Source organism: Pecten maximus, chromosome 18 (assembly GCF_902652985.1).
Source record: "Pecten maximus chromosome 18, xPecMax1.1, whole genome shotgun sequence".
Lineage (NCBI taxonomy): Eukaryota > Metazoa > Mollusca > Bivalvia > Pectinida > Pectinidae > Pecten > Pecten maximus.
This window is the reverse complement of record NC_047032.1, coordinates 12,638,767-12,650,790: the sequence shown is the minus strand read 5'-3', so window position 1 is coordinate 12,650,790 and position 12,024 is coordinate 12,638,767. Positions and strand designations below refer to the sequence as shown.

Sequence of the window (12,024 nt, the reverse complement as noted above, 5' to 3'; positions counted from 1 at the left end):
GAAGGATGTTGAGTCTATTGTAGGCCTTTTTGTAAATATTTTGAATATGTTGTTTCCATGATGCATCTTCTGTTAGGGTAAGTCCTAAATGTGTGTGTGTTGTAGTGTCAGTAATTTGGCTGTTTTCAAATGTTATAGTAGGGTGGTTTGTGTTTTGTTTCCTTGAGAATATAACTGATTTAGTTTTATTTGGGTTGAATTTAATATCCCAAGTATTTGCCCATTCACTCATGTTGGTAAGATCAGTTGTTAGTGCTTGTGCTGCTAGTGCTTGGTCTTCATCTATGATTACATAAAGTGAGGTGTCATCTGCAAACAGCTTGATATTAGTAGAAATATTTTCAGTTATGTCATTAATGTAAAGAAGAAAAAGAAGAGGCCCAAGAACAGATCCCTGGGGTACACGATCAAAGGCCTCACTAACATCACAAAATACAAATCTTAACTCCTTACCCTGATCCATGTTACTAACAATTTCATTATAAATAATTCTACCATGTTTGCTATGTAACGCCAGTTTTGATTGATTTAAAACCATGTATTATTTTCCAATAACCCACGCTCGTGCCAATAATACACGGTCGTGAGTCACGGCTTTTACAATTTTATATATCTAAAATTCACCAGTTTTATGAAAGGTTACTATAGCCGAGTGGGCTAATGGGTTAGTCTTACAATAAATTTTTATCAAGACGCGAGTTCGTATCCTACGGAGGCTCCCTTTTTTATCTTTTTTTTTTTTATCCTTTTTTTTTTAATTTTCAAAATCAAAGCCATATGATAGATGCTCTTGATCGTAGTACTGTATTGCCTGTACATTTCATCAACAAATAATGCAATACTCAAAAAATAAATTACAAGGTTTTCTCGGGGTTTCTTTTCTGTTTTTCTATTAGAAAGAGGTCGATCTCAGAACTAAACAGTACATGGTAGAATAGAAATAATCAACTTTGACTCGTGTATTGTTGCAGGATATACAACTCGGACTCGGATATTTTGCAATTTTAATTAATAACTCAGGCCTGCGGCCTTCGTTATTAATTTAACTTGCAAAATATCCTCGTCCTCGTTGTATATTCTGCAACAATACACGAATCATCGTTAATTATTTCTTAAATAATAATTGATTTACTGTAGAATCACCAGGTATAAAACCAGACTGATGTTCTGTTAAGATGGAATTCTCAACAAGGTAGTTATAAAGATACTTGAAAACATTTTTTTCCATTATTTTGCTGAAGCAGGATGTAATTGAGATCGGTCTATAATTTAAGACATCATTAGTTGATCCATTTCCTTTGTATATAGCATTAATGTTTGCTTGTTTCCAGCTGTTTGGTACTGTGCCTGATTCCAGAGATTTGTTAAATAGTAATGCTAGGGGAATTTTTAGAGAAGAACTAAGTTTGTTAACAACTTTGGGAATAACACCATCAGGACCTGGTGGTTTGTTAGTGTTAAGAATGTTTAGTTGGTCAGATACATCCTGTTCGGTGATATGGCTATTTGTTAGTGAAAATGGTGTAAAGGGTTGTGCTGTTTGAGGTAATTCTAGGTCAGGGGATGATGTAGATATTCTAGTGAAATGACTATTTAAAATTTCAGCTTATTCAATTGGATGATGGAATATCTGATTATTAGATTCAAGAGGGGGAATGGAAGAGGATTTGTTTGTAAAGTTAGTGATGGATTTAGCTATCTTCCACCATTTATCTGGTGGGATATTATTATCATTAAGAGAGTTTTCTAAAAAAAAAAATTATATAATTTGATTTTGCTTCACGAATCAGGTCAATAGTTTCATTTCTGAGAATGCGGAATCTGTGCCAGTAATGAGGTGTATTATTTATCTTCGCTTTTTTATGAATTCTGTTACGCTGTCTCATCTTTAATCTAATATTGATGTTCATTCATGGTTTATCATTTGGCCTAATGGTTATGACTTTTTTTGGAATAAAGTTGTTTATTTGTTCCGATAGACAGTTAATTATAGAAGTATTACATGTATATAATTCAGCGTCCTGATTTTGTGATAAGTTTAACGAGTCAACATTTAAGATAGCGTTATTCATACTTTCAAAATCAGCTTCATCATATTTCAACATGTTTTTTTTTATAGCTTACTTGTTTGAATATATTGAAAGATATGGTGGCATGAACTGACGAGTGGTCACTACAAAATAGTGGTGATATAAAGGTATTCTTAACAATGGTTGCATTATTTGTAAATATAAAATCAATTGAAGTTCCGCTATTGGGTGTTATCCGTGTAGGCTCATTGATAAGACTTGATAAATTATGCTTAATAAGAATTCTTGATAAGTGGTCATTTAGAGGTCTATTTATCATGTCTATATTAATGTCACCTGTAAGTACAACATCCAATGATGTATCAGTAGCTCTTGTAAGTGTTTCATCTAGTTTGCTCCAATAGTTAACATTGCTATCTGGTGGTCTATCTATACAACCAAGAAGAAATTTGTGATTATTAACTTGTACTTCTGTCCATAGCGACTCTTCATCATTCCTCTGTAAGTCATCTCTTCTTTTCATAATGATATTATTTTTATAATATATGATAACCCCACCCCCTGGACCAGTAGTTCTATCTTTTCTATGTGGTGTAGTATAGGAGTGTAATTGTACATCAGTACCGTTTATCAGTGGATTTAGATGGGATTCACTTAGACAAATGATATCAGTATTATCAAGTTCAGATTCAATTAGGGACGTTTTGTTTCTGACAGATCGTACATTAAGATGAACCATGTTAAGATTGAGCATCGAGCCAGGATTGCTTTCAATGTCAGCACAGAGAAGAAGAATAATCAAATGTGATACTAGGTAAAATGATAAGTTATTATAGCAATCAGATGATAACATAAATTTGCAGTTAGTATTACAGAAGCCATTATATAGATAATTTAGATAATATGGACCAGATACTTTTTTTTACATTTTTACACCCTGGCTGTTAATAGGACGTTAAGCAAAAAACAATAAAGGTACTGGGTCCTAACGAACAGATGTTCGCTGGATGCGTATCGCTAGAAATAGATAATTTGTCAAGTAGTAATAACGACGAATTTTCGAAGCAATTTACCCCTTCATCAAGACTCAAGTAAATTATAAACTATCACATATGGACATAGAACATGGAACAGTTACACTTTAGTAGCTAAACAGCGAGTGAAAACGACCCCCTCGGTCGCCGAGAGCCTATTGTAATCAATTAGAAATCATCTTAGGTGGTGTACAGATGGTAAAAATAAGTAAATAAATAAATAAATAGTATAACTAAAAGGTTCAACTAAATAACATCGTGAGCTGAATCGATGTGATAGCAGCGCGTACTATATAGTAAATATTTAAGGATTCTACCTCATTTTGACAGCGTATACGGTAGTATGTCCGCAGTTGGCAACGAGCATTTCCTTTGTGCTCCATAAGATATGTTCGCTGCCAAATGCAGGCATACTACCGTATACGCAGTCAAAATGAGGTACAAGCCTTATATTTACATCAAACAAATCGTTTAAATACAGTACGGAAAAAAAAAAAATTTAGGGTGTGTTGCGACGTTGGTAACAACGGTAGCCGTGGTTGCTAAGATAATATAATTCCAGTGAAACTACGTAAAGACACTAATATTGCTAACAAAATTAAAAGAAATAACTCAACATTTTTGTGAAATACTGTTTACGTGTTTGATTAATCGATATATTCACAATCCACATTTTCCGTATCACATTAACTATGGTTGTCAAGCACAGCGTGTATTGACACAGATTTAGTAGTGACGTGGTCGACTGTTCTATATGAACTGTACCCTTCAGCCATTTGTTGTTAGCTTACCTCGTGGAGAAGTTAAATATGCACCCATTTCCACAATATTCAATTCATTTTTGATAAAATACTCACTAGACGTTAGCTTTTTGTGCAGCGATCATCGAGTAACAGGAGAAAACGCCTAAAATTGCGTTGATCAGTCCTTTCAAAATTGCGCCGTCTAATTGACGATCCGATAATGGCACAAATAGACGACGTCATAATTTTGTTACCGATTCCTGCGCTTATAATCCGCTGAGCCTTATTTCCACTGCGTATATGCTAATTATTCGCAGTCCGAGTTTACCGAGCTGAAGAAGGGAGAAATTTAAATAGATATAGCTGTAAATACCACTGTACCGGTCAAATGAAAACTCGAGCTTCAGGCCTACGTTTGATGTTGCGAACGTTCCATTCAAACGACTATGATTAGGAATAGTGACTGAACACTTTTATAGTGCATTTATGGTTTTTGTCCCACTGATATATAAAAAAAATTCACAACAGGGGTAGATAAAAAAATTAGCCTCTCCCGAATATGACCCGTCCCACTAATATGTATACATATATGTATATCCTTGACAGTCTCGGGAGAGGCTAATTTTTTATCTGACAATTATATTTTGTGACGTAGGTCCGCGCCTACCCCGTGATTTTACCATCATTAAATTCTATTCCATACGACCCAAACCTCAGGCTACTCGACCTTTCTTTGACCTTTTCTCGCCCAGTTACGCTAATGCTGATAGCCGGCAAATATCGAAAACGTGGCCATGTTATTTTTTCAATGACAGTCGACAATGAAAAGAACAAACAATAGTAAAAACTGTACGTGGTCAAAGACCAGAGGTTGGCCAAACAGATTTGTTGGTGGTCAGAAACGACCAATCGGAGGCTTCGAAAGTGGTGTAAACAAAAGCAGTAACACACTATATGTACTGTTCCGAAGTTTATCACGTGGCATAACAGTTGTGAAAGTTGAGAAAATTAAGTATTTATATATTTTGCCAATATTCACCAATAATTCCCAACAGGTTTCCTTTGATCCTACTGCAATGGCGAGGTGTATCTTGGCATATTGTATGTTGGGTTGTATAAAACTAAAAATTGGCGTAACTTGTCTATATACTGTGTTGTTCAATTAAAGGTTTGTAATTTATTTTTATATGCGAATTGGTGTTATTCATAACCAGTGTTAGGATTTCCCTATTAGAAGAGTGGAAATCAAGAATACCAAAAGTCCAGACGGAGTCACAGATTTTAGTTGTTTTCATTATTATGTGCTTACGCAGAACCTAACTGCAAGCACATGGATTGAGCAAGATTGAATTGATACATAACATACCCAAATTGATTTTATTATACGTTTTATTACCATCAGCTGCCGTCACAATGGTGCCATATCTGCAAATAAAAAATATCAACTTTAACATAAATAACTATGTCATAGTCAATTATTTCACAATGAGACAGAGAGACAGAGAGACAGAGAGAGAGACAGAGAGAGACAGAGAGAGAGACAGTGACAGAGAGAGAGAGAGAGAGAGAGAGAGACACACACACTCACACACACACACACACACACACACACACTCACCCTCACAGACACACCCGCACACACACACACACACACACACACACACACACACCCGCACACACCCACACACACACACACATACCTTTTATACATTTCCGCAATGGCATTTGCCATCGACGCAGTGTTTTTGACGGTTGCAAATCCAGTCGGTATAGGCCACGCATTCCGCTTTAGTGCTACAAGCTACAACACAGACAACAGTTGATAAATCCCGAATGAAGAGCACCAGTATATATGTGGTATTCGTCGGTTATTTACCAGAGTGTAGACCCTTTAAGTCTTGTATTGATAGTACTCAGCCATTATCCATGGCACATGAATAAGATATATCACAATTTATTCTTTTCACCACAGGTATATAATTAATTTTCCATTGTTTGTACGCAGAATGCGGCTTTCTGATCGGTTGAGATTTTTTTTCCATACCACTATGAAAAAATTCCGAGAATGGCGAAAAATGTGACAACGCGGATTCATACAGTTTGCAAACAAAATTTTTTCATACCCCTATGACACTAAAAAAACAATTAACATCAAAGCTTATAATTAATTTTTGAAAATAATTTTCTAATTTAAAACATGCTTTATGTACAATTTTACTGGTTTTATATGGGATTCTTTTTCTCAAATCAATACGCAACCTCAATTGTCGTATTGTGACGTCACATTTTTCGCGCCATTCTCGGAATTTCTTTCATAGAAGAACGAAAAGAATTTTTCGACCAATCACATTTGAGTATTTACCATGAAAACAAAGAAAAATTAATTATACCCCGATGAAACTAAAAAAAATGATATCAATGCTTATAATTAATTGTGTTAGTTGCTAACTTATTATTATTTTATCCTATATTTTAACAAGGTGTGTCCAGATCCATTTGCTTTTTATGAACTTGGGAAAAGAATTGATATAAGCTTTAAGCTTGTTTTCTGATCCCAAATTATAAAAATATATGTACAATTGTATATTTGAATGAATGTTGTATAAAAATATTGTTAAACTAAACTAACTTCATATCCTTGTAGATATTCGTGAATCGCTCCAAACAGGGCGTCACGGGCAATGATTTCAAATGAAAAGTGATCTATCTGCATTTCGTTATCATGCAACACGCTAATTATATTCATTTTGTAAAGTACATTGTACAAATATTTCTACCAAATAAGGATTAGCCAAAAATTAACCCATTCGACTCGTTTTTGTTGTAAAATTTATTTAGCTCAGAGGTTTAATAGTCTCAATTTGTCAAGTAGCTGTATTATACAAGCGTATTGACTCTTTATATGAACAAAACAAGTGAAAACAGTTTGGAAACTTCGTTTCACGTGCTGATTTTCCACATATTACAGCAGTTAAATATTAATATGCCTGAAAAAGTGTCCCCGTTTCATTTCCGTAAAGTATGTGTTTTTTGCCATCTATTCACATGAAATTATTTTAACTTAACACGAAATATTGTTTTTGATGTTATTTGATTTTTTTTTTAACATAAAAAGCTAAAAAAACAAACAAATAAAATCGACTGAAATTTGCGGAGCAGAAGGACACGGTAAACGATGGTGCATTGGCGGATAAGGTTGTTCCGTTAATTAATAATCTTTTCGTATAAAGTCATCAAAAGATAAAAAGACACTGTTCTTTATGGGTTTTTTTTTTACAAATCACCCTTATGTAAAGATATGAATTGAATGGATTTTTTTTTTCATTTTCATGGCGGTTGTGAATAGCAACAGCTTTCTACATATTTTCCGAAAAATCAATATTGATGCAATGAGGCACCCTCTTATATTCGCTATGAACAATGGGAGAGATTCTCTAAGAACATATTTTCAAGTGAAGAATTTGACAACCTTGTCTATTATTGCACTACAACATAATACGTACTGTGATCGGCGGTCAGTTCGCACGTGCATATTCCCTGTACACATGCCGGATGGGTAACACGATCACAATGAGTGACAGTACATCCACTTACATTTGTACCCGTGCACGACTCGGAATAGACATACACTGAAATAAAACCAGATAGGTCGTATGAAACATTAGTACATCACATGACATAATACTGACTTCCGATTGGCTACACACATGGGTACTGTGAGGTGATATTAGTGCCTGCTTCTCCGGCACAATGATCAAATATTTGGCGCGAGATTGAAGGGTAAGCTATTGTGACGTCACTTCTACTGTTGTGCTGGACGATTAAGATGAATATGGCTGAAACTAATGACAGGCCATCCTCCAGTGGTGAAATATCCAGTTGAATATTGAAATTAGCAAAACAAAATGTAAATGTGGTGTACTTTAAATACAACGATAATGTATAATTAGAACTTTTGTTTCATATATTGTCATAGTTTCATTATACAGATAGCATGATTCAGGAGATTTTCATTAAAGGGTTGAAAATATTGAGATATACCTTCTCGACTGACGCATTCCAACGGGCACAGGGACTTGAGAATTAGTTACAGTCTACATGTATTTGGACCTCCCCTAGTGTGTATAGCAATTTTTCTTACTCTCGGACCTAGTCGATCATAAAATTTTGAGACGTTTTGGGGGGCTAAAGCTCGTATATATGACCATCGGGAATGTCATTTTTGCCAAATTTTAATCAAGCCCCCCAAAAACGTCTCAAAATTTTATGATCGACTAGGTCCGAGAGTAAGAAAAATTGATCCCATTAATTAGGTACATTATAAAGGAATTTGAAGTTGGAAGACAAACAATGAAAACCAGACACCAATCTACTATATTCAGTAAGTAGTTAAGTAGATAACGTATGCTATCCTAGATATTCCAGAGTTTACATTCATTTAGCTCTCAACACCCCTGGAACATGGCCAGGTAGCATAGACGGCACATGCATAGTTGTATTTGTTTGTGTCAGGATAAATACCTGACCAATCGCTGTGTTTCTTTTTTTTACCGAAGTTCAAAGTCAGTCAGTTTGGCGTTATGGTAACCTTGAAATTCGGTAGGATCAAGCGAGTCTTTCTGCTCCATCCACACAATATCGGTATGAAATTGAACGTAAGCAATGAAGTATCGAGGGTACTGTCACATAGATAAAGCTTGATAGTGGTGAAGCCGTTTGCCAAACTTCTTTCTTTCTTCGTGCTGTTTGATAAGTATTCAAGTATTACTAGTATGACGATAAATTCCATAATTCAAGAGAGCGAAATTGAACGTAAATCATGGAATATCGAGGATGAAGACATTTAGATATCAACCTAGTAGCGATTGAAGCCCTGGCCTCTCTGAAATATTGCTAGGGAATAAGAATAATTTTGCTTGTGAAAAATAAAAATAAAAATAATGAACATACACTCCATTCAGTGTAATCAAGTTCTACTGAATCATAACAGCAGGAGAATTTGAAAACATGTAATATTAAAATTGAAGTAATAACTATATCGACATTTAATCCTATCGGGCCATAGTGTGCCCAATATGGATCCTTCAAATGTAGATCAAATTCAGCATCCGCAACTGTGAACACACTTAGGTACATATAATTTCAACTAAGTTCATGGGAATGTGAAATGAAGGTCAAATCAAGCATCTGCAACATGTATGCTAATGCTGTTGAGAAGACATTTACCTGAAAATTGTTTTACCTTAAAAAAAAATTCAAAACAGTAAAGTCTCAAATAAGCAAACATTAGAAAACGTGAAGAAGACAAGAAAAGCCATTCCAAATATGAGGACATAACGCATGAGCATTATCGGACTGAACTGTAGACCACTGAAGATACTTTCATCAAAACTTATTTTCACAAACTGGACCCATAGTCCATACCATGTCATTGTTAGACCTCACATTAAGGTCACAATATTCTGAATTAACTGTTAGACCACCGACGAAACCTGCACCGAAACTAAAAAAGAAAAAAAGAAAAGAAAAAGAAACTAAAATTCGGACTTAATCTGAACTGTAGACCACTGAAAAAGTCTACACCAAAACTTTACTCTTAACCATTTATTGACAGACAGAAGAAAGGATAAGTGGGCGGACGAACGCAAGTGGTGTACTAAAATACGTTAGTAGAAATTTGATGGCCTCATTATTAAGGCATGCATTCGTTGGTGCTAATAGAGACCAACCAACCAATTGTTTTCCCATAGACTGTTAACGTTTTGGAGTATTTCATTCAAATTCTTGAATTCAATATCACAATTATGGTTTATAACAAAAGTTTAGGGTCTGATATAACACCTAATCAAAAAAAAAAGTTGGGTCCTTCAGCTCAAATTTTCTCCAGGGTAGCCATTTTGAAAATAGGTGAATTTCGCAGTAAAAATTCTCAAAAATCTTAAATGTTTACCTGTTTATTATAATTACCTGAACTTTTGGGAAAAAAATCAATCGGACTTAGGAAATTAATATCAACATTTCTTATTGATAGTTACCTATCAGGCTACATATCTATTTTCTCACTTCATAACATACTGGCCAATCAGTGGCTGCCCGACATTTTATCCTTGGCTCAACTTTCTATACACAGGGGCCGGGCTGTTTCAAAAATATTTTTTTTTCAATTGGTTGGTTGTTCCCTAATAGAGCTTTTGTTCCTAAGTATTTTAGAAAATATCAAAACTAAGTATATGTACCATCTCGCCTTTTGTTTAAATAAATAAAATTAAAATAAAATGCATATCTCACCTGTCACAATTGCCAAGACTAGTGAAAACAATAAGACCTTCATCTTGAATCACCAAACGTAAAGTGAAGGAATGATTGATAAGACGTTTCTTTTATTGGAGATATTTATGGTTATCTAAGTACTTAAAAGGACATCAGTGTCATAGGGACTTGACACAAATTCCCAACCAAGGATCATATATATATATATAACATAATTATAATACGTATCTGAACCGTAAGTTGTTGGTTTATGCCAAGTCCCTGTGATTAGTGTGGCCACGTTCGTGACTTGCAAGTCCACCGTAATCTTATCTTTCCCTAAATGTATATTAAATCGTGTTTCCTTTAAACAAAAGGCACAGGTGGGCATCTAAATTTGTATTCAATTCCATTTCGTCATGCCAATTATTTTTTGAAGTATATATTTCATTGAACGTTTTTACTTCTGGGCTATTTCAACTCCCCATCAAGATTTTGACTAATTTTGACCTATTTTGAAATAGCTGTACGACATTTTTATTAATTATTTACTCTGAATTTGTATTGAAATGTGCTAATATCTACAATGTATCAAAAAAGATTCAGAAATGTCTATTCTACAGAACAGTGGGTATATCTTTTGTCAGTTCAGCAGCAATGCCCATATATTTCCTTGTCCCAATGGTATACGACGTACAGGTGTTATGATATCCCTATGACCAGTAATTGGATCTGGTAATTATAATGAAAGACATTTATTATATGATTAAGTGGAATGGACTTACTTTTCCTTTAACAATTTGCATTGATCAGCAGGATTCTAAATGGAAGTTAGAAAAATCTAAACTGGTATAGATCTATGTAGAGTCGAGACAGACGCCAGACAGAAACAGAACAACCGATTATTGAAATTAATATTTTCATTGTTTGGTTATTTCCAAATTAGTTCATTTTCACCAGTAAGTCATTAATAATCTTCGTTAATATACGAGCAAACAAAAATTGAAGGATTCATTCATAACCCCTACCTCTTTCCCTAACCTAGCAAATCAGGTTCTAGTTATTTGTTTATCGACATAATGAAGCCAATTTTGTCATAATCAACCCAAACGTCTTTTGTCCAAAGCTGAAGGTGATTCGGTGCAACACTTTTAAGTTTTGCAAGTCCTCACGGGTACATGGCTCATAACAGGACGATGAGTAAAACAATGTGCAATTTAGAGACTCATGCTGGCCCGTTGTCTCTATCTAGAATATCAAAATTATAAATAAAATTGAGCTCTATACCATTTTGGTCTCTATGATGTTTCAAACTGGGGTGTAATATTCTAGTATTAAGAGGAGCAATTCTTAACAAAAAACGTAGGGGTTGGTGGCAAGTCCAAGAGTCTCAAAGCTATGTTTTTTCTATCATGTTTTGAAAAATCCATTTTCTTCCTGGAAGCCATTTGTAACGAACCTTTACCGATAAGACGAAACTTGGACTTTCATGTTCACGACATCTGTACACTTCACATTGCTTATTTACTGGCCATTACGATTGTTCACAGTATCTAGAAAATGTTAGTAGCAAACAAAACAGCTTGGTAGTTAAATTGAATTAATGCCATTGTAACTTACGCAGCCGTGTTATTGTCTTTCTGACAGATGTTTATCCGAAGAACGTTGTAGGCGACATGCGATTCTTGTTGATATTACTCATTCAGAACTCGGCAAGTAGACCTCGCGTATGGCGAGCCGAGTTATCATTTATTCATGGAGATCCAGTAATCAGCCAACTTATATCAGATAATTTTTATGATAAATAAGATATCTTTTTTATATATATTTTTCTTTATAAGATATCGTATATATCATATATTTTATAAAAGATATTTATAAGATATTTAATAAACCAAGGACAAATGTCCCTGTATCAACATGCAAGATATCTTATATAATAAATAAGCTATATGATAAATAAGATAT

At 34.4% G+C, this 12,024-nt stretch overlaps 1 long non-coding RNA gene across 1 annotated transcript; it reads right to left on the bottom strand.

Moving 5' to 3' along the window:
- Positions 1–5,178: 5,178 nt before the first annotated feature.
- Positions 5,179–10,160, bottom strand: LOC117316454. The gene is made up of 4 exons (XR_004529859.1): positions 10,096–10,160; positions 7,311–7,436; positions 5,508–5,608; positions 5,179–5,232 (listed from the first exon to the last, which is right to left on the bottom strand). It is a non-coding gene; the product is annotated as an uncharacterized LOC117316454 (long non-coding RNA).
- Between the last annotated feature and the right edge of the window lie 1,864 nt (positions 10,161–12,024).